The sequence below is a fragment of the Semicossyphus pulcher genome, unplaced genomic scaffold (genome assembly GCF_022749685.1).
Source record: "Semicossyphus pulcher isolate SPU_LCO1_2020_fin unplaced genomic scaffold, fSemPul1.0.p SCAF_7, whole genome shotgun sequence".
NCBI classification, from domain to species: Eukaryota; Metazoa; Chordata; class Actinopteri; order Labriformes; family Labridae; genus Semicossyphus; species Semicossyphus pulcher.
Genome location: NW_027211748.1, coordinates 22,631,785 through 22,656,469, shown reverse-complemented (window position 1 = coordinate 22,656,469; position 24,685 = coordinate 22,631,785). Strand labels below are relative to the sequence as shown.

The 24,685-nt window shown below is 43.5% G+C and overlaps 1 protein-coding gene across 2 annotated transcripts in view; it reads right to left on the bottom strand.

Annotated features, from left to right (window-relative positions):
* LOC138611755 (uncharacterized) overlaps positions 1 to 8,218 on the bottom strand; it is a 204,625-nt gene extending 196,407 nt beyond the window's left edge. For both annotated transcript variants that reach the window (XM_069684984.1, XM_069684982.1), the window contains exon 1: positions 8,098 to 8,218. The gene's annotated coding sequence lies outside the window, so the exon portion shown is untranslated. The remainder of the gene's footprint in view (positions 1 to 8,097) is intronic.
* Positions 8,219 to 24,685: the final 16,467 nt, after the last annotated feature.

The following is a 24,685-nucleotide window of genomic DNA, read 5'->3' as shown; positions in this document are numbered from 1 at the left end:
CCAAGGTGAATTACAGCAACTCTGAACATGATATCTGACTCCGGGGACGAGAAAGACACGGCAGGTTCAGACAGGGACAAGAGACGAGTTAAGCGGGAGAGCAGCTAGAGGGAGGTCAGGCATCAGTCAGCTCCCACCTCTGAATGCCTGAGGGGGGGTTACAGCGGGGTCAGGCCCAATCTGCCAGGAGTCGAAACCCACAAGAGGTTTCTGTAAATATCCTTCACCCGATTTTATGTCAGTGATTGCTATACCGTGTGCTAGAACAGCAGAGTTTGAAAATAAAAAACACCCCCATTCTCTGTTTGAGAAAGAAAGTTAAAACGTTAAAGAAAACAGGACGTAACTAAGCTAACATAAGCTAGCTAAAGCCCTACAGGGTGAATGTTGGCAGAGCTATATGAAGCTAGCTGGTGGTTAAGATGACACAAAGCTCTACCAGGAGGATATAGGCTGTCTCGTCACACTTTTCTTAGCCAAAGCTAACGTGTCCCACATCAGCCTCCTGATAGCATGGGCTAAGCTGACATAAGCTAGCTGAGCCCTACAGGGGAAATGTAGGTAGAGCTATTTAGCTAGCTGGTGGATAATATGGCATAAGGCATTTCTCTTCTTATGATACAGGCTAACTGTCTCGTCACACTTTTCTTAGCCCAGGCTAACGTGTTCCACAGCGGCTTCCTGATAGCATGGACTTAGCTAACATAAGCTAGTTGAAGCCCTACAGGGGAAATGTTTGCGGAACTATTTGTAGCTAGCTGGTGGATAATATGGCACAAGACTATGTATTTACAGGGAGGCATTTCTCTTTATAGGCTAAAAGTCTCCTCACATTTTCCTCTACCCAGGCTAATGTGTCCTACAGCAACCTCCTGATAGCATATAGGGCTAATCTAACATAAGCTAGCTGAAGCCCTACAGGGGAATGTAGGTAGAGCTATTAGGAGGCACATTTCTCTTCTGATGATACTTCCTACTTTTTACCCAAGGCTAATGTGTCCCACAGCAACCTCCTGATAGCATACAGCACTAGCTCTGATCAAACATAAGCTAGCTGAAGGCTTAGCAGAACAATAGCTAACTAGTTATTACAGCATCAAGGCATTTCAAATACCAGGACACACAATTCTCCAGTCATGGTAAAGACGAACTATGTCCTCACACTTGCACCTGCACACCTAACAGCAGTCTGTCCTCTGAACGCAGAGAGAAAAACTGATTTCACCACTTCTTAAAACTCCCTGCTACACAATAAAAAGAAAACTTTTCAAAAGCAGAAAAGTAACCTGTCAAAACAAACTGAAACTAAATTTCAAGTTATTTCACTTCAAGGATTTTGTAAATCCAACTATTTCCATAGTGTTCGTCTTCCTCTTTTTCTGATAAACACTTAATATTTGTGCACCTGATGTGTGCAAACATTGAAATATTTCCAATAGGACATGACAGAAGTGCTCAGAATTGTGTTCCAGCACTCAATTCCTGGAACAAATTCAACTTTTTTTCAGAAACAACTGGAGAAAAAAATTCATTTTAGCTCACTGCTTCAATACTTCAGCCAGTGGCAGCAAGTCTATAACCAACTCACACACAGAGGCCTGCAACCATCAGTCATAAAAGCTTTCTCGTTCTGTCAATGTCAGACTCCCTTGCCCTCTCCCTCTCTCATTTCTACACAGTGGGGTATAAATGTAAATACACAAAAAACACACACACACACGGACACACATTCAGCCTGGAGCAGCCTCCCATCTCTATGTATAATAATGTCTCCAGTGGAGCGAGCTGCTGTACTTTTTTACACTGGAGTCCTCCTTCATCCCAACTATCCAAACAGCCATCCTCCACCAAGCTGGGATCCAACATCCCACTCTGAAATTCAGTCCACTCCAGCAGGAATACAGACCCCCTGCTGAGCGGAGAAAGAGAATGCGACTTCATACTTTAAACCGTCGAAGGGAGAAAATTGAAGAAAATCAGGGTAACCGGTCTCTGCGTTGGTGCAATTTCTGTTTGAAGACAAAGATTAAAAATGACTTTTCTATGTCACTCTCAAGTGTGTGCGTCATATCTTGATTATGCGCGTGCATGAATGTATCTGCACCTGCCTGCATTACGGCATGCACGCGGGTAAACAGCGATGTTGGTCTGAGAGCAATCAGACCGTGACAGACTCTGCTGCACCATCCCACAGGCCTCCACAGAGAAAAAACACGGCGCCACTAGACACTGCCATTTTCTCTAAATGACCCCTCTCGTCCCCTCCCATCCCCACGAGGGAGAGAGAGGCTCCATGCCTCAACAAGGGTTGGTGGGCAAAACTGATACAGCATAATATCACGATATTGATCTTTCATCAGATAAATTATGTTATATAATAAATACTAAATTAAACTTCCCAGTATAAGAATGATAAAGACAATCACCTTTTCATTTCACTAAGTGATGAATACTTTTTAGTTCAGGTCAGCTGGACTTTTACAAGTGGTTTATAACAAAGATGGAGACTAAATTATTTGATTTCAATTTAGCAGCAATTTACTTTAAACTCCTGCAGTTGCCAAAGGAGCTGCATAACATTGTGTTGCATTGTTTAAAATACCTTTAATAGCACAGTAGTCGTCACGCATAAGCATTCAGTATTGTTGGACTATGTCCATTTTAATATAGCCTCAGTTTATGGCGAGTTTACAGAAGTGTTGGTCAGTCTGTTTGCTTCACAAAGTCTTATTGTGCCAATACAAATGAAAGTGAGATGAACAGACTGAAACCTTTTCTTGCTTAAAGTGATAATCTGGAAGATTTTCATTTAAATAAATGTCTGTTAAGTCACTATCCATCGGCGAATAAGGTAACACAATAGTGATTGAGCCTATGGCCCTCTGATGAAAGCCTTTGCATTTACAGTATTACAGACTGGGTGATCTACTATGGCTGAACAAACAAAGAAAAGATCGATGACTACAGATTCAACTTCAAAAATAAGTGAAAATCCAAACAAAAAGAAACAAAGTCGACGCTTAGATTAAGTTGTTGTTCAGCCATAGTTGATTGCTGTTTACTCGCAACACTTGCAAAGACTGGAAAAGCAGCCGCTTAGCTCTGCCTACCCTCTCTGGCAGACCAACCACTGCTGGGTGATGGAGAACGCGTCACTAACTGGGCACCGCTTGTGATTTTTTCCACAAATGTCGCCACAGACACCCAAGTCCATAAAAAGGCTAAGTACTGCAAATGCAAAGGCTTTCATCAGTGGGCCATCGGCTCAATCAGCATTGTGTTACCTCATTCGGTGATAGAGAGTGACTTAACAGACATTTATTTAAATGGAAAAGTGTGAGATTATCACTTTAACACTTTAGTATAAAACATATCAAAAAGTTGTTTGGAGGGGGGGCATGATTTGGAGTTGAAAAAGGGTAATAGACGACAGTAAATTGCAATACTCAGTTTATCACAGTGTTTAAAAGTGTTTAAAATCACAATAATATGACATTGTGACTGCAGTATCTGTATCCTGCTGGGTCTCTGGTGATTCCAACCCCCTAGTCACGACAAAGCACAACTCAAGTCTTTGGTCCGTGTGCTCGGTTCAGTCTGGGGACGTTGGGGACACAACGCTGCGTCAGAGGGACGATGGGAGAAAGAATGAAGGATGGTGTATTCATGGTGAAGAATTCAAACTAAATCGCACGCTCCCACTTTTTCAGAGAGATGCTTCTTGTGAAACCTTTGTAGAATCCCCACCCTCCATCCCCTCGTCTTAAAAACTCTGCATCAGCAATCATGTGTCTTCACCTCCTTTGATGCATGATCACCATCAAAGGGCACTGAGGGAAGCTATAGCACACCATCCCTCACATCTACCCGGAGTTTAAAGGGAGCATCACGTATGGATGAAAAATCGCTCGTCAGACACTTGCCTTGAGTCGGTAATTGGAGATGATGTAGTTTAGATTCAGTTCGGCGAAAAGTCACTGCAGAGTCACAGGCGTTTCACTCCCCCTACAACAGACTGACACGGGAGGAAGAGCTCTCTGCCCAAGGTTTTATACAGCTCATTCCATGTTGCCTGGAAAGCGAGAGGAGGGGGATACAGACGGGATCTCAGAGGACATTAGATCCTGGAAGCACTGTGTTTCCTTTCCCGTCTGAAACAATCGGAAAGGGAATTCTGCCATTGCATTATCTCAGGGCCCAAGGGAATGTTCATGTCTTGAGCACTAAGCATTTATTTCCTTGTTCTCCGGGAGGATCCCTGGGAGGCCATGTTGTCTGATTCATTTCACTGAATTGTCAGCTCATGAATGGTACGCGTCCGTCGGCTGCCACACACTGTCGGAAGAGAAAAGCCCCCATGGGTGCGCATCTTGGGGGTTCTCCCATTCTCATTAGGAGGGAATCAAAAGGAAATAGAGGCTCACTGATCGTTTACCATGTTTTCTGTGTGCTTCCCAAAGGGGGTGGGACATGTGAAGCCATTTTTTTCTCAACACTGAAGGATGATCAGCGCGTTAAAAAACGTCTTTATCAGAGACATGTCACCGTCTGATGGAGTCTTTCAAGAAAGAGTCTGGAACATAATTAGTCTGACTTACTGGCAAAACAAAGCAATGCAGGCAAGAGACATTATGTACGATTGGTGGGGGGATAGCACAGTGCTATTTGTTTCCACATATTTACATGTTTCCTGAAAAACAAAGACAAGGCAGGGACTTGGCGAGAATGGCAGCCAATAGCGCTGGAGTAGGCTACCACCCCCACCCTGCCATCCCCCGACAACTTTAAAATAAAACCGCAGCTACGACCTTTCGCGCAGGACAGTGGAAACGCTGCACAAACCAGGCTAACATTACTGCTAGCTTGTAAAATCATGGAGAAATGCTCGTCTGTTCTGGATGGCAACTGGTAGCTATTATAGTCCTTTACCATATTTATAAGGCAGACATTTTTTCTCTGATGCTACGCTCAGGGTGGAAAGCTAACATGCTATGTTATAATGTCCTTGTGTTCCAGGGTAAGTCTTATAAATGTAGTATCTGACAATCAGGGCCATAAAACAACATATTTATAACCCAGAAGCTACTGTTATGCAACAGCTAACGTTAGCATTAAACCACTTCTCGCTAATCTTATGTTAGTCATGTTAGCTAATCTATTATGTTAGCTAGGAGTAAGTCCAATTTATGCCTTTCCTCTTGCATCGTGTAACATAACGGCAAGTTAAGTTTTCAGTTACTTCCTAGCTAACATTAACATTATCTAGTAAGTTACTGAATGCTAACGTTAGCTGTTTCCTATACCCTAGCTAATGGGTATCCAATTTTGTAGTTTGCGGCCCAATTTCCCTCCAAATTGTCTTTCTTTCCTGTATTTTCAAGAAGCAGAGTAATGGCGAGGATTTGTCTGATACCCTAAATTTTCAAAACTTAAAAAAGAGAAAGAAGTACGACATGCGAACAGCAGTTTAGCCTCCTGAGCATAACGTGCGAAAAATGCTCTCTGTTTACAGTCAATGGGGGGGAATATAAATTCATGAAAGTGTTTCAATGGAAGAAAAAAAACAAGAAAGTGTTTAATTGGACACTAAATTAGCAACGCCCCCAGGTTCAGGACGATTATGAACATTTTTAACTGCTGTCTGGGACGTTACCACCTCTGAAAAATATTTTCATTGTTTCGCCAGATACTGACATTTATGTGACCATAAATGCGAGACAAATGCGATGTGGGAACTCTACAAACACTGTTCCAAGTGCATCCTTGCTTGAACACACAAACACCTTTTTATACGTCCTCTGTGTTTTTCTGCTGAGTCTCTTCCATCCTCCCTCCTCTCTCTCTGTATCCCACCACCCATCCCGATCCTCTCTTCCTCTCTTATCAGCCTTAATAACACACGGTAATGTCCGCTAATGGGATTCCATGTGTCCCTCTCTGGTCACAACTACAGCACCTCTCTTTTCAGCTTCTATTCTTCAGGCAGTTTTATCGCCGGCATAAGTCACCGTCTCAGCGCGACCTGTCTGCTTCCACCACCACCCCCACCCTTACCTCTCCCCATCGTCTTCCTCTCGATCTACCCACTCCACTCATTTCCCGCTCTTTCTTCTAATCTCTGCTCGTGTTCCGCCCCACCTCTACCTCTGTCTACCTTTCATCTACTCCATCTTTGTCAATCTTACAACCCCTCCTTCACTCCTCCCTTGATGTCTCCTAACCTTCTCCTCTCCTTCTCCTTCTCCTTCCTCTGCACTCCTTCGCATCTCCGTTCCAATCTGCAAGGTAAATGCAAAAGCTATCTGGTGCTTTACAATTGCTAACTGGATGCTGACACACAGATTGCTGCTCTCTCTCTCTCTCTCTCTTAACCACATTACAAGAGGAGGGAGTGTGCGCCCAATCACTAGTCTCCCTCGTCCTATTTTCCCCCCAAAATAAGAAATGTTGCAATGCCACGACTGGTCCGGAGAAAAGTGCTCATGCAATCTGAATGAAACACACACACACACACACACACACACAGATAAATATATGCAGAAGAAAATACACACACATATCATAACAGAGACACATAAACAAATACAGACTCGTGGCGTTTGCACGCATTGCACTGATTGTACCTATAAACCCTGGTGCAACAGTGATGTATAATACATGAGCTCTCCACATACATAAACATGTCTCACCCCGATCAGAGCCATTACAGTCGCTTAAGGCCCATCGTGTGTGTGCGTGTGTGTGCGTGTGTTTGTTTGGGAGCCATTCATGCCTCAGATTAGTTTTTATGCATATGTAACAAGGGGCTATAAGAGCACAGATCTCCCACTTGAGATTTGACCCAGCTGCAGAGATGACTGTATCAGAAGCTGTGCTCCCTGCAACACCAAGAAATTATATATAGACGTGGCAGACCCACTTTTCTTGCTCTTACAAAAATATAGTACACAGCAGGCTGCGATAATCGATATAACCTGAGAGGGCAGGTCATAAATCTAACCAAATGTATTTCCCTGAAGGGCCATGAAAGCTTTCACACAAACACAAACATTATAACAGAAAAAAAGGAGCATTTTGCGCAAACGCATCACAGACAACTCCAGATATGAAGGCAAATACTTATTATCACCGACTTATAAGGTCGCGTAATAAATGGACGCAATTAAGCCGAGGTTTTGAAGCGTCTCGCAGCCGATCAACCTCATTAGAGACGCGCTGAACCGCGGAGAGATTGCGCATACGGACGCCGTGCAGGTAAAAATGTTTGCCCCGGGGTGTCTGCGCTCGGTATGTGACTGTCTGTCAGCCGCTGCCCCCCTGCCGTCCTCCGGTAAGTGCCGCGTGCAGACAGACAGGAGTGCGCACACGCACGCGCGCCGTCTGTTAGGGATCGTCTCGCACGCGTAAAAATATTGCGCCCGTCCAGTTTGCACAAAAAGTGACAGCACATTCTACTCACCTTGTGGTCCGGAGAAAACATTGACTGTAAATCTGTGAGAATCGATACACGGATCAATAAAAGAATCGATCAATGTATACAGCAGTTATTATGGCTGAAATTCCCTCACATAAAATCCCATCTGTGTGCGCCAGCGGACAGGTCCTCAATCTCTTTGACCGATGGCTCCCAATTAGGACTCTACGTTCAATGTCGCCCATTATGAAACAGGCACAGCTGTATTATTTGTTAAAACCACAACTCACAGATGATTTCACACGAAGCTTTAATGGATAGAGTTTTTAAAACGGCAAAAAGCCTGCAAAAAGCCTTCGGGCTCTCGCAAATACGCACGGAGTCGGTCCGGTGTGAGAATCAACCACAGAAATCCTTGACTGGAAACAATTAAAGGAAACTGCATATTGATATTTAAGTATTTAAGGTTGCACGTACCGTAATTTCAATATATAAAATGTGATCCCTGGTGAATGTCAAGCAGCGGTGCCAAAGAGCAGAGCAGGCAGAGAGAGACGCAATTCCCAAATACCAAGCGATGAGAAACTAGGTCTGATCCTCACTCAGCCTGACCGCCGTAAACACATCATACATGCTCAAAATGACAGGTTATCTGACTGTGGACAAATATACTCTGAAATTACCTTTAAATGTCCGATCTCGTGGTGAATGTCTCAAGTTTGTTCGTCCGCTGCTCGTTCTGCCCGTCAGCCGGTCTCAAAACTGAGTCCAAGAAGGACAAACGCTGTTATCGCGCGCTCTCTCTCTCTCTCTCCCTCCCTCCCTCCCTCCATCTCTCTCTCCCCCGCTCTCTCTCTCCATCTCTCTCTCTCTTCAATAATAACGTGACTCTTGAAAATCTCTCGGCACGTTCTTAGTATCCTCTAATTTCTCGCTTTTGTCTCTTTTTCCGGTCTTGATCTCTTCATCATCGCCTCTCTCTCTTTCTCCCTCTCTCTCTCTCGGAAGTGATTATTATTGGTGTTGTGTCCATCATCACTCATAATCACCACTGCCTCCTCAAACACCACCACCATCATGATCATCATCTCCATCATCAGCGTGGCATCCAAAAATCAATACAGCTTACTAATGAGCTTAATGTGAACGTGCTGAGCTGCCCTGTGTCCTGTGCATGTGTCTAATGTTTCTATAATAATCCAGACCTGTGACTTTATGTGTTGTTACTAATGTCACGCTTTAATTAATGCTTAGTAAATAATAAACTGATGCCTTATATATTCATCAATAGGATAAATACATGACACAACTTTGGCTGCCAGGCTGATTAGAAATTTAAAGGCTCATGAGTATTTATTAATACTCTGGTGAAAAAGAGGTCGCTATAACATTACTGCAGTGTGCTGCATGCTGCTATTGACAAAGTTTAAGATTTTCAGCCTCATCCGTATCTATCTGAATAGTGTTAATAGTGTCATTTAATGTACTGATCTGGAACAAGCTATTTTAGCATGTAGCGTCACCACCTACTCCTGTTTTTCAAATTAGCTATGAACTTTGCAACAAAGTGAAAATGGCTTCGAAAAATGTGTGCATTGACTGTTAGGTAGGAGGATACATTTCACAGTGTGTAGTAGTACGGAAGCATCGTGTGGTGCATCCTGGTGCATGATGCATCGAGGCTCGCGTGGCACAAGAAAAGGTTTTGTTATATATATTCATTAAGATATCATCGTTATAACTAAAGCTTCAAATTTAACTGAGGCTTTAGTGATCGTGGTGTATATTTGTGGCGCCCCCAACGTGGTGGAGGGGTTTGTGTGCGCCTGGGAGCTTTGTTGTCCGGGGCACTAGTTCCTGGTAGGGTGTCCCAAGACAAGTTGGTCCCCGGGTAAGGACAAGACTAAGAGCGGTTCAAAAAACCCTATGAAAAGGCAAAAATGTGGTGCAGCTAACTCGCCCGGAACAGGAAGACTGGGTCTACCTCTGCAGCAAGACAGGGGGAATGATCGACAGCGAGCATCTGGTGGTCGGGTTCTCATCCATGGGGCCCGGGCGGGCTCAGCCTGAAGACCTAACATGGAGCCACTGCCTTGTTACAGTGTTACAATTTAATTTAGCAGATTCTTTTGTCCAAAGCGACGTACATCTGAGAGTTAATACAACACAAGCAACGATGAAGACAGGAGCGAATGAAGTCAGTAAGTGCCAAAAAACAGCTTCAAGTGCAATTGGACACTGGTGCCAACAGGCAGTGTATAGGGCGTTTCTTTTCTTTTTAAAAAAAATAATAATAATCATCATCAGCAACATCAACAAGATCAGTATAGTCATCATCAGCCTTGTGGGCCCACCACCCGCAGGGAGAGGCATATAGGGGCCGGGTGCATTGCAAACCGGGCGGCAGTCGAAGGCGGGGCCTTTGTTGGCTGATCCTCAGAATAGACCGGTTCTTGGTACGTGGAACGTCACTCCCCCGATATTTGCAGAGCAGTGAGGCAAAAATTTGCTTCACATAAGGTCAGAACTTTATGAACTTTAGGAACTGTCGACGAACAAAAAGAGAGACAGAGTCGTCCTCTGGTACGTCCCTCCAACTAATTTATTGATTGAGGTGCGACGTCTCCTGTATAGTATTGACCTACTAATGAAATAGTTTGAAAAGTTTAAACGTGGTGCTGATAAGATTCACAACAAATTTGGATTCAACCGCTTTGATGTGCTACGTCATGAACAACAAGCCTCCTGCGCACGTGGCTCAACTGAAGTGTAGAAAATCTTTTGTGCGAAAGTCAACAGGGTGACACACACAGAGAGAGACAAAAAGAAAGGGGTTCATGTCACTGTGTGCAGAGAGCAGAGGGGCATGTGTTTGGAAAAGAGAGCTGAAAGGAAGCAAGGTGAGCAAATAGAGGTAGTTTGTGATTTAAGACTATCACGGGGTGAAGAATAATCAGTCCCTGCAGGAAGCTACCATCACACAAATTTACGTCAATTCAACAACACATTTTTCACAATTTTGGCCAATCACCCTATTATCCCCAAACTACTACTGCTTGATTTCTTATTGTTATCACTTATCCTTGTTCCCATGGTGAAAACTGTTAGCTGTCTACTTAGCCACTTGTGGATCTCTTGTGTAAAGTCGATTGAGCAATCAGAGACTGTGTTCCTAACTTTCCAACCAGACGCTCTGGTACAAATGTGAGTCGCCGCTGCTCGTAAAGAGTGTTTGCACAGTGAGAAAGAAATCTTTCTCTCTTTTCAATGCTTTTATACCAACATAGCACTCAAAACGACAAGCACAACTGGTAAATGTCATAAATAATGTGTCAATTCTCCCTTGCGCTTGTTGATAGCATTGTAGCGTGCACTTGCAGTGAAAAAGGGCAATTTACTTTCGTTTCATTTAACTTATACACATTTTATTTGGCATCAGAAATCGACCGCAAGTAATGTCCAAAGATAAACAGCTTGCTCAGCCAATAGATGGCTTTGTCCCGCTCAAAGTAGATGTGTAATGTGTTTCAAAGAAAAAAGCATTGCAACTCGCAATGCAACTTTTTAAAAAAGCTGCCGTGTATTCCACATTTGTGGCTGCAACAACCACAAAAAAAAGCATGCAAAATCCTTGAGGGACTAAGTAATCCTTGATACTAAAATCGGGGTGCGATTGACGTGCATAGTCATTCATTTTCAATGAGAGGCGAGCGGGCAGGTAGGGAGGCGCGGGCGATCTGACAGGCGGAGCGACAAGCGGGGGCGCGGTCCCGTGAAACTGTCCCGCCTGCTGCCAGAGTTCTTAAACTTTTTTCTACGTTCTGCGCAGTAGTAACCGGAAAAGCAATGCATGAAAGACTGATCCTTGCTGTGTGTGACATCCTGGAGTTTTATAACCACTTTTGAAACAGTTACAGGGACATTAACAGGAGGGCCTTTGCATGGCAGAGCGTCGGCGCGACACTGGATGTTTCAGGTAATGTATCGTAGCTATATGTTACGTTAGCTGTAAAGAAAAACACAGTTGTACCGGCAGGGATACACTAGTGCGCAGAGGCCATTTCTGTGGATACCACATGTAGAACGCCTGCCGTTTGCTCGCAGAGCACTTGTGTGCCTGTTTAAACACACGAGGAGCGCAGTGAGACCCCGCGATCAGAGCGGGTACGCAGGCTGAGTGTCGCCCCCCTGTCTGAAAAGACCTTAATGCAGACTGAAGTCTTCTTGTGATGCAATACTTCTCACAAAAAATGTTGATATATGCGATTAATTTAAAAGTCATCACAAAGCCTGCAATTAATGAATCATTGTTTTATTACCACAGTATGTAAAGGGGGACCTTTTTGAACTTATTAGTGCACCAGTAGAGCTCAGGAGCAATGTTTCTTTGCGAGTGGGTGCTTACTTTGTTTGTATCGTTCACACACAAGGACGCACAAGCACTCAGGTAGAGCGATATTCATTCTCACTTATTGGCAGGGGTTGTTGGTAATGTGCCAAAAATGCAGAGAGGAAGAAGACGACGATCGAGCAAACACGGATTAAAACAATGTGCGGTTTAGCTTTCCAAACGATTTAAGAGGAAGGAGGTGGATTCAACACGATGAAGATATTTGTGTGTGAAATCCTGAAACACAGCGTTCTGTCCACAGGGCAGCTTTAACGCACGTCCCTCCGCACGTCTCTTGTAGCCTAGTTACTGCACAGCGATGTTTAAAAATGTCCCCTTTTAAATCATTAGAGATCTTCTTCAACAGGGGCACAATCATCATCATTAACTCCATCATTATCAACACTGAGCCATCACCTGATTACAGCCCAGTGATAACGTTATTATACTCGTGTTAATCACACCATCTTCATCTTCGTCCTGGTCTTATTTCAAAAAGCTATTACCTCCATCCTTATCACTTAAGAACAAATTATACGCACACTCAAACCCCCCCACACGTGCCCGGGCGAATCCACGCACACACATTTCATTAGGCTGATATATCCTCCTCGGTCATTACACATGCTGTAAGTCCCCTATCTTCGGTCGGCAGTGTACTTGTAGATTGACTCCCGCAGAAGCCCTTTGAAGAACAGAGAGGGAGAGGGGAAGATGTATGTGTGACCATTGGAAGAGTAAAAAGAGAGGGACTGCTCCTTCTCTATTATAGTAACACAGAAGAACAGGGCCAGGCAGACGACAGAGCATGAAAGGACTGATTTATCCACCAGGGAGAGACTCTCAATGTGTGTGTGTTTTTGTGTGTGTGTGGAAAAGAGAGTGGAAGAAAGAAAGAGAGGCCTGTTTTGCTCTCTTTATCGCCGACTCGGTGTGTATGTTATTAAATTGAATGTAAACGTCTATGTGTGTGTCATACTCTGTCTGGGCCTTGAGTGCTTCTTCTCGCCTACCTGGACGCGCCGCTCTTTGCAGCAGCCCGGAGAGCCGGTTTTGCCGTACATGTGTTTGGCAGGAAGTGTCAGCTGGCAAGGAGGAGGAACCAGGCAGCGGCTATGTGGGTGATGTCTGGTTAACACAGCACCAGAAGATACGCTTTAAGGCTTTTAGGCACAAGACGCAAGTTGTACCACATCGAGCTAGAGGGCCTATTGTGGTTCATGTTCTGTGTTAGGCTGATTCTGTGTTCATGGTGCTGTTTAGGGTCTAATCATAGACTGTATAAAAAGATGGACCACATGACAGCTCCTTAAAAGTGAAGCCAAACCCTCTCTATCGCCCCCTGCTGATTGGCGGCAGTATAGGTCATAAAGCCCGCCTCCTCCATGTTAACAGATGGGACATGAGTCAAACTATTAAACAAAATACACGTCAAATAAATGTTTCTCCAACATGGTCTCTGTCATTATAGTTATTATTAGTTATTATTTGATGCTGTAAAAAAGATGATTGACAGCTCTGTGGACAAATACGGCTCCTGCAGCCGATCCGTTCCGGATTAGCAGAGTGGAGGAGGAACGGTGAGAGGAGACGTAACTAAAACAGTCACTACAGTCATTGAAGTTTACATACCTGTGTCTGCTTCAGACCAACACAAGAAGCTGTTCTGCTGTTAAACACGCCGACGTGGGGGTGCCTTGCTGGTTTTTTTCGGTAAGTTAAGTGTGTGTTTTGGTTAGCAGAAGTGGCTACGACCGCTCCACCCGCTGATCTCTACTGTGCAGCTATGACGTCATCATCGCAAGATGGCAGCAGCCGTCACGGGGGCTATTTTTGCGTCAATTTTGTACAATGAGAGCAGATGGAGACGCGTCGTCCATCCATATATACAGTCACTGGGTCTAATACATAAAGGATTATGTACAGGAAGCAAGTTGTTATGGTTAATTTCAGCATTCCAAAGTCTGTTATTTCGCAATAACCGTTCAGGTGTTTCATTCTGTGATAACAACCTGCTCACTGTACATTATCCCTTACTTTTTACACAGCTGTGTAAAAGACTTGATTCTGATTGTTTAATAACAGCATTCCGAGGTCTGCTGTTTCTCTACACCAGACTGCTAATTACCAGAAATACAATCACTTTTAAATGAAGGAAATTCTTTCCAAATCAATATTTTGTGTCAAATATTGATTTTTTAATTAAATAACCGAGTAATAAGTGTAATAATGTATAGTGAGTGGGTTGTTATAGCAGAGGAACCCCTTCACAGTTCACAGTTCATCCCGTGCACAGAACCCTGATAGGGTGAGCAGAATCCTGAAGCAAACCAGAGCGGTTTCTTCTCTCCCTAAAGGGGAACATCGTACATTATCTTGCTAAATACAGGGCAACTTACTAAGTGAAGCACCTGATTGAGATTTTCTGTCTCGTCACTGTCAGAGTCTGTTGACATTTTCTTTTCCATTCGCCGTCTTTAAGCACCGCCGTATCCCGTACTGTGTTCGGTTTAATGTTTACTTCATGTCTTCAGTTCTGTGGATCTCTCTGTCGTCGCCTTCAGTATTTGCATCGTTTAACCTTTATTGCTTTCTCTGCTGTTTTTTGTCGCTTTTCTTTTTTCCATCTGTTCACAGACCGCCGTCAAATTCACCGGACTTCTTTCTGTGGATTGATTTGATTACAGTTATTCCTCAAGAGTCTGTGATTATAGCCTCTACAGTCTGCTAGAAGTAGCAGACCTGTGATTCACAATGTCTTACTCAACACAGCCTGGCAATAAATGTGAAATACTTAAACAGATCAAACAACAGCAAAAAATGTTTTGCGGTATTTAGCCATTCAGATAATTTAGGTTTGTATATAATTTCTGTCACCACCGCAATATATAGACCCATACCTACTAAAGTACAACAAGCCCTTCAAAATCCAGACTTCACTGTGAATGGTTTTTAATAGCTGCTCTCACAGTGAGGCCTTAGGGATTGTTATGTCAGTTCTCTGGGTCACCACTTTAGTCCAGACTGAAATACTTCCACGACAACTGGATTGATGGCCATGAAATTTTGTGAAGACATTTATGGTCCCCAGAGGATGAATCTTAATGATTTTTGTCACCCCCTGACTTTTCCTACGAGCCAGTCAGAGTTTCACTTTTAATGCAGTGAAGTCTAACATCTAAAAGATGGATTAACAACAGGCATTCATGTTTCCCCGACAATGTATTGTGACTTTGGCGATCCCATGACCTTTCATGTACTACCATCATCATTTAAGGCTTAACTTGTAAAATACTACAAAATTCAAGTTAAAGGTCAAGCTCTTTGTTGTGATATGTACAACAATTGAGCCGTTTAAGAAGTCCAGCAGTTAAATTAAAGGAAAAATGATGCATCCATCTATTATCTGGGGGCTGGAGCCTATCCCAGCTGTCATTGGGCGAGAGGCCGGGTACACCCTGGACAATCGCAGGGCTTAAAATAGTAATGACAGTCCCATCAGCATGCTAGCAGCCTGAACTGAGGTGGAAAGCAATATACCAGCTAACATCAGCATAAACGTCATTGTGCTAACGTTGGCTCTGAGGACGTTAGCATGATAATATTAGCATTTAGCTTTAAGCACAAACATGCCTTCGTACAGCCAAGCAGAGCTGCGGACTGTAGTTTTGTTGGAGCCACTTTTGGCTGTAATATAATAAAGCAGAGAGTCTGTCACTGACTGAATAATTGATGAAGTGACACAAGGTGTCTGTCAAGTGTTTTCCCCATTGGCCCTTCTCTTTCTAAATGAGTAGGTGTGAACTTGTGTTTCAGACTCTATAAATACACAGCCTTCAAAGTTAAAGCCGGTGGTATCACCTTGTGCATACATTAAGAGGAGATCAGACAGTCAGCTCCCAAAAGCTGCTTTTTCTTCAGCTACATAGAGTAACCAGAGTCAGAATAAGAAAAACTGTGTGCATAGAAACATGTAAAATGTGCGTCCATACAGTGTGATGAACAATCACAGGCACAGTGGGTGTTGTGGCGCAGGGTTATTGATTTGTTCTGACGTTCTGTAGCTGTTAAGTGTTCATCAGAGTGACAGCCTGTGGGAAGAAACTGTTTTTTGGTCTTGTTGTTTTGGCGGCAGTGTTCTGTGACGCCTACCAGAGGGCAGAAGTTTAAACAGTTTGTGTCCGGGTGTGAGGGGTCCGCAGTGACACACCTGATCGTTTCCTGACCCTGGACCAGTATGAGTCCTGAATAGAGGGCAGGTCAGTTCGATAATTCTCTCTGCAGACCCGGCTAACCCTTGTAGTCTGTTTTTGTCCTGTTTGGTGGCAGATCCGAATCAAACAGTGATTGAAGTGCACAGAACAGTTCTGATGCTCACCTGCCCATGGTAGGCACTTTCGGTGGTGGACAGGGGTCAGCATGAGCACCCTGACCGGTCTGCAGCTATGCAGCCTCTAACACAACAAACTGCAATGCTCTGTGTGTTCTGACACCTATCTATCAGAACCAGTGTTAACTTTTTCAGCAGTTAGTTACAGTAGCTCTTCTGTCGGACCACACAGGCCAGCCTTAGCTCCCCATGAGCACCAATGAGCCTTAGCGGACCATGACCCTGTCACTGGTTCACCGGTCTCTCTTCCTTGGACCACTTTTGGTTGGTACTGACCGCTGCAGACCAAAACAACCCGCAGGTTTGGAAATGCTCCGACCCAGTCGTCTAGACATCACAATTTGGCCCTTGTCAAAGTTTCTCACATCCTTAAGCTTACCCATTTTTCCTGCTTCCAACACATCAACCTCAAGGACAAATGTTCACTTGCTGCCTTACATATCTCACCCACTGACAGGTGCCATTGTAACGAGATAATCGATGTTATTCACTTCACCTTTCAGCAGTCATAATGTTATGGCTGATCGGTATATTTCCAAATGGCACAGAGAGGATACAAAACATTCACCTTGAGAAAATGAAACCGTAACATAAAACTTACTCTGTGAAAACGGAGATGATGGTTACACGTTGTCCAGGACAGAGCAGAGGAGAGTGAACTTAATGTACTAAGAGGCTTGAGGGAGAGCACAAAGCGTAACTCCCGAATAAAACACACTATACAATCGTTCTGGCACAAAATACAGAGTCAGGAAGTTAAAATAAATTGAAATACTTCAGTTCTGCAGAAAAGAAAAATTGTGAAAAGAAGAAAAGGAACAAAACATTGCAGATGAAGTTTCAACATTCAGGATTTGCCTGGTGCTGCCAATGACCATCTGTGTAAGATCGCTGTGTACCAGTGGAAGGCTAGCTAAATCAACTAGCTAGAAGGTAGAGAGGACAGCATTTACTTCGTGGAAATATTCACATTATTTTGAATGTTTGGGTGAAAGGGACGAGAACAACATGACAGTGAAATGTAAGCTGTGTCCGGAGGATAAGTGCTTGTCAGCTGTGAAGAGCTCGACTTCAAATGTGAAGAAGCATCTGCAGCTAAACACAGCTCCACAACACTGGTGGGACTAAGAGCCTGTGTTGTATTGTTGTTATGGAAACAGCTATGCCTAATACTGTATGCCTCTGCCCAGTTCACTGTCAGATTGTTAGCATAATAAAGAGCTGTAAAGGTTATATTGAGTCTGTCATTCCTGTTATTAGGCTGCAGAGTTACAGATTTATGGGCCATAAACGCAGCTGTGCAATGACAGTAGAGTTAATACATTCAAAGGAAGACGTTCAGTAGGCTACACACCATTTACATATAGCAGACATGTAAATGGTAAATGGACTGTACTTATATAGCTCTCCGTGTTACTTCTTATTAATCTCTTTAAACAGACATCTGCCTGCTAACAGCTAAAAATCCATTCTAGATCTAAAATTCCACTTGAGATCAATTCCCTTGATGCTGTGCCACGATGGCCGTTCAGCGTTTAGATTTCCTGACTTCCTCGAATGCATCAGATATGATCGATTTTCTTCTCCTCTTGAGGACAGATCTGACAAAGCTTCATTTTTTACTTTTTACAAATCTGCATCATGATGTTGAAATTTCAGCAAAGGTAAGACTAGTTAATTAAAGTCAATCACAAGAAAAACAGGCTCTTTTTCTGTAAACAATGCAGCACGCAAAAAAGGAAGTCGTTTATCGCTAACTGCCGGCTACATGCCCCGGCATGTTCACCGTTGTGCCCAGATGTTATATCATCGTCAGACTATAACCAATGGGATCCGAGATTGCGTAACAAGCAACGTTAACCAACACCGTTAAGACACAAATCTTTTTAAGTGTGAGCATCTGTATGTAAGGTTTTTCTTTCAATCTAGCTATGAGGGCTATTTCTTGATCACTGTAACATTCTTATACAATCACACTCTTCATATGTTTATCAAACCCACAAACTCTAAATTCATGGCTTCCTGTGAGCCAAAGCAATTTAGCACAGGAAAGACCTTCCAGCAAGCGTAAAAGCTTTCATGCACCGGGAGTGGGATGAATCATTTCTGTGGCATTCTAATCAGAGTCAGAGTAACAATGCTGATATTTATTTCAATGGCAGAATCAGAGATAATTACTGAGTGATCTGATTTTACTCGGATGCTGGTGTGATGTTAAAATCGCAATTTCCGTGTTTTCTGTGTCACTCTGCTCTCAGTGTAATGCCGAGCTGCTCTTTAACTCCATATCACACAAACCGTCACACACACACACACACACGCATTTGATTTATGCACTGCCCTCTCGATCCCATAACTGCTGTCGGATGCTTCATTTCTGTGCACAACAGCGAGTGTGTATGTGGTGTACATATGTGCAGCCTGACAGCATGTGTGTGTTTTGAAGGCCACTGTCATGTGCGGGGAATCGGGGAGGAGGGGGCACTCCCCTGCAGCGACGTCGGAGCTTTGATCCCAGTAAATCTCCCAGTCATGTATGAGTGTATAGGATCCACAGGGAGCAGAGAGAGAGAGAGCTGGCATATGCACAGCACACACAGGAAGCCGGTGATCGTATGTAGAGTGACAGGGAAGCAGCACGACCGCGGATGCATCAGATCGACAAGCAGGTGGGCAAACAGACAGGAAAGTGTGCAGGAAAACGCAGCTCGGCTTCATAGATGGACAGACACGAGGACAGACAGGCAGAGTGACAGATAGCATGAGGATAACAGACGGCCGGACAGATGCATGATGGTAGTGCAGATTCACACTGGTCAGGTAAAGCGTTTAAAAAGCACGACACACAAGACAGCTGCTGCACGCTACACTCCGAGTCGAGCAGAGATGGACAGATGCCCTTCTCTCCGGGCTGGAAAGATGCCGCACCTCTGCTCACACACAAACACACACACACACACACAGACGTCTGCACTCGTCTTCCTCCCGTCTCCACCTGTCTGCTCCTTGCTGTCAGGGAGCCAGACAGGAGGTGATGTTTGCTCCCTCAGGCACTGTCATCTTCTCTTTTTCTCCCCTCCTCCTCGCTCATATCTTCTTCCCTTCCCTTTTCCTCCTTCCTTCCTTTCCCTCTCCTTTCCAGTTTTTTTTTTATTTGTGTGGCATTTACAATTTGAAGAGCTGCTGCCGCCTTCAAAATAAAAACACAGACAGACAGCGCAGAGCGGATTGTATATTTGTGTGTCTGTTGGTGGCGAGGGTCCAGGTATGAATGTGACAGGGGACTTCGTGCCAGACGAGGGTGCATGAGCAATTGTGTGAATGCAAATGACCATATAAGGATGCATTGTTATTGAGCTTCTCTTTCTGGCTCCTTGTTTTCTCTGTCACTCATCCAGCTGGCAAAGACTCTTTTAGTAAATGATATCAGGCTTTGAGCGGCTGTTGAAAAATCAGTGAAAGAGAGGAAGATGTGGACGGAGAAGAGAAGAACGGGAGGAGGAGGAGGGGAAGACGCTGCTCCGCTACTCTAAATCTGAACATCGTCCTTCACGGGCGCGTCGGAAAATATTCATAGAATTTCTTTACAGTGCGTCTGATATGGCAGCTTTTGGCAGTCCAGCCGCTCTCACTTGTACATATATACAGTATATATATAGTAGGACTGTTGGGTCCAAGTGGCAATTTTATTTTTCTGCATGAAGCCAAACATTCACATACCTGGAAGTGTTTTTGTGTTCAAGAATAAAACTTGTCTTAGTTAGGGAGGCGATTTTGTTCTCTGTGGCGCCACCTATGGCGATTAACGGTAATTGTGGGAGCACACTTGCCAGACATCCAGACAGTTGCTGTGTCCGAAACCGCATACTAACGTACTGCCTACTACATACTCAAACAGTATGCATACTGCCTACTAATCTGACTATTAGGATGTCGTTGGCATCATACTCAGAGCCGTCCTTTCCGTATCACGTGACTTAATCGTTTACGTATGTCCGGTCTGATCTCCGGTCCATCTCCGCCATAGTACAAGCTGAATAGCCGCAATGCATTTTGGGGCGGTTGAGTACAACCAGTGAGCTCCCGTCTCATACTCAAATATTCGGGCCGATCTAGTAAACATCCGGGCATTTCTCGCATACACAAAATTGCATACTATGAGATGGGAACGCATGACATACTCAATTTTACGTCACGGTTAGTATGATGGTATGATAGTATGCAGTTTAGGATACACTGAGTGTATCATTTGTGACCTCCACGGTTGGCTCCGGTTGTAACTCTTGATTTTCCTCGCTGACGGTCGCTTCGCTCTGCGAAAGGTTCAGCTGAGTGAGAGACCTTCTTATTGATAGCTTAATTGCTCTCTACTTATGAAAAAGAGCATTACATTGTTTGGGCTAACATGTTATCAACAATTGCCGTTTTACACTCTAAAAGACAGCGTCATATTATCAAGGCTCATGCCTGGTAATTCAGTAAAATGTCAAATGCTCCAGATCTTTTTAGGTCTATTTTAGGTAAACACAATCAGCTGTGGGAAACTCTGGTTTTATATTGGTTATTGCTCCAGCTTGTTCACCAGCTAGTCGCTAACTTGCCTGCAGTTTGGTGCATCTAAAGTGAGGGTCAACCAAATGACCTAATGCCCGGCCCACACTATAAGATTTTTAAAATCTTAACAGATGCTGAAAATGTAAGAGACCCCACACATGACGACAAGTAATGACCGATTTAACAGTTTTGTTCCTGGAGTGTGGAGAGCAACGATATGATCAAAACAGCACAGCACACACTATTCATTCACCAACAACCAGAGTCCGACTCTCAAAACTGGAAATCTGGCTAAATCTCTCACCGTCAAAGGAAACTTTAGAGTAAACAAACATGGTGGAAGACAGGCAGGAAGAATTGGCGGGTTTTTTTTAAACTTTTTACAGAAAATTCACGAAGAAAAACGGCCTCCCGAGCAGATCGGGGGAAGTAAAATCACTCTTAACAGACCTCAGGAACATCTGGCAGGATCATCTTTAGAACCATCTAAAAGTCGGGATTCTGCTTACTTTTCTTGGAAGGGGGGAAACAGGCCCAAAATCAGCCAGATGATCTTATAGTGTGTCCCCCTAACATGTTGTAAAACCAAAACAAAGAGCTGATAGAAGCTAAAGTGAAGCTGACAGGAACCAATGCCACAATGAGAGTTTTAAAACATTGTTGCCTGCAGCTCTAAAGAATTCAGGTTGTTGAAATCTTGATCATGATCCCTCTGAGCTCTGCAGGGGCGACATTCACACCTGTGCTGGCTGGAGTCAATCAAACACAGGTGAACTCAGTCAGGACTCTTACAAATCAGAGGTGAACCCATCGTTCAGTTCGCTCTGCCACCAACCAGACCCGCGTTCTCCTTTGACTGCCAAGTGTGTCTGAAGTGAGTTTCTCAAAAGGTTAATTAGTTTGATGATGCCCTTTATTTGTTAGGCCCATAATTAATTTAGTGTTTAATTGATGTATTTTCCTGTTTAAAGATAACTAACATTTGTTGAGCTAATGATAATTTCACATGTTAATTGAGAATAATTATTTGTGTTAGGATGACGAAAGGCTTGAACTGAGCCATGATGTTATACTCTTTTTCATCTCATTGTGTAAATGATACAGAGCCACCGTTTGACAAGTTAAAGGTGCAACTATTTGCCTGAATAAAGTTCGTCCCTGTGAAAGCTGCTGTTTCTGATGCCTCGTGTCCGTCACTTGTTGTTTCTAAGCTCCAGCCCTCCTCAGTTAGGTTACGCCTAAAACATGGTTATTTTATCCAGCTAAACCGAATCCAAAATGTAACCAGAGATTGAAACCCTAACGGGGAATCAACACAGGCAGCGTGTTTGAACCGCTCAAATGTCATTCTATGCTGCAATGCGTCACTGCCTCCGCTACGTATGGCCTGGAATCACAACTACCATCAGCTAACTCTGAGACTCATCTTTGTTGCAGTCGTAGCCGGTGTAGATTGCAAAATAGATGCTGCCGTGACGTTTGCGTGTCACGCACGTTCGTCTGACGCTACAGTGTCGGTGTAGATTCCCAGTAACACAACTGTTACTCAACGAAAAAGCAGAAACGTGACTTGGAAAAGTCTTAGTGACTTTGTTCCCTGCAGCGTGATCTCTGTGTTCAGATTGTTTGTCCAACATAAGTATAACTCTGTTTCACCACGCTTTAATTATGTTTGGACTGTGACTACAGAGAGACGAGTCTGCTCTAGTAAATAAAACAGCTCATCACGAAACGACATCCATCCTCAGTATAATCTCCCATTGGGGGAAATACACTTGTTACAAGAGCTCAGAGTAAAAGACAAGAGTAAAACAAGTTGTAGATAAAAAATGCAAGGACAAAATGACATAAATACAATACCATAATAATAAATATATACACTATATACACCTTTTACTTATCGCTAAATGGTAAGGGAAAGGATTGCATGTTGATATGGTTGTGGTCATGTAAAATACTGCAGAATAAACACAATTGCATCTTAAAAAGTAGTTGCACAGACATAATTGCATGTTAATAAGTGGTGATAAATATGTAATATGAATATATACTATTATATACTACAGTAGATGTGCATAACGAGTCAATAATATACAATTTGTGTAGCTTAGAAATGATGAATAATCTGGGAAAACAGTGCAAAGTAGCTGCCATGTAGTGACTGATGGATGAGTTACAGAGAAGTGTTGTCATCAGACGCTGATGCTGATGTTATAGAGTCTGACAGAAGACGGGATGAAGGACCTGCGATGCAAGGTGGGTGAAACAGTCTGCTGCTGAAGGAGCTGCTTAAGGCCCCCACAGTCTCATGCAGGGGGTGAGAGGGGTTGTCCATGATAGATGTCAGCTTGGCTAACCATCCTCCTCTATGGAGTCCAGAAGACAGTCCAGAATGTGACCCCCTGTCTTTTCAACCACTTTTCCTTGACCTCGATGGACGTCATGAGGTCAAGGAAAGGTGTGAGGAGAATTTAAAAGGAGTGAGGAAAAGACGACGGGCGTGCTCAGAGAATCCGACTGCACTCACACTGGGCAGATGTGACTACAAGAAAAAACTACAATCTACCCATGATGGACTACAAAGAGCTCATCTATCGCCCGGTGCTTTCATACCATGTTGTTTCAGGCAGTCACCAATCTTGGATCCCATGGGCTATAGTCTGAGATGATATAGCCTCTGGGGACACCGATAAACATGCCGGGCGGTAAGCGATAAGCGATCTGATGCATTCGAGGAAGTCTGGAAATCTAAACGTTGAACGGCTTTCATGACACAGCGTCAAGGGAATTTATCTCAAGTTGAAGTTTAGATCTAGAACAGATTGTTAGCTGTTAGCATGCAGATGTCTGTTTACAGAGATTAAGAAGAAGCTAAATCGTCGTCATGACGCTGATGGGAGCCGGGATGTCATTACGGCGGATTACGTTCCACCTGCTTTTGTTCTCCTCACGGACTGTTTTTCCTGCATACGCCGCAGCCTGCTGATAAGTGATTGGTCAATATTGCTCGGACTACAAGCGTAGTACAAACAGAAACACTGGCCTTCCAGGAAATCCACATCCCTGCCTACAGATATTACTATTAAAATATTTAATCGCGGTTAATCGCATGGTTGTCCATAGTTAACTCGCAATTAAAACACCTGTTTTAAATGTACCTTAAAGTAGTTTTTTAATCCTCTTATCAACATGGGAATTGACAAATATACTTCCTTTATGCAAATGTATGTTAATTATTACTGCAACATTCCAAAACAAAGACAAATACTGTCCAGAATATTCTACAGAAAAACCTCAAAGGTCCTGCATGCTCAAAAAATATGCTGAAAGCATAACATGGCAAACTGAAGCCTAACAAGCAACAACAGACGAGCATGTTGACCTGAATGTAACATTCCTGAGTAATAGGTCATTGAGTCTGCAGTAGGAGATAAAAATAACATCATTTTAGTCAAACTTTAATCACTTGAAGACTTTTTTCACAACCTGGTGCTCTCTGCATCAGCTGTGTGCTTGGCCAGCAAGTGGTATTTAAGACTGGACGTGCTCTGCTGGTAACTCCATTCACATCGACAGTAAATACTGATATCTTTTGTCTTGTCCAGAGAACCATCTAGCAGGGCTTCGAGGCTGAACTTGACATTTAAAAGACCCTTTTCTTTATCTATTCCTGCTCACAGAGGTTTGCTTCTGCTTGCTATCCACAACATTACGGCTGCATCGCTTCCTGATTTCCCAAACTACGGGGCGGGTGGAGGGTCATAATAATAGAATGCGCATGCGTTAATCGCGCATCAAAATAAAAGGAATGTGCGTTAATGCATTATTAACGCTTTAACTCTGACAGCCGTAATATATATGTAGATAAATATATATATATATATATATATATATATATATACAATGTTTAAAATAAAACACAACAACACTTTTAGAC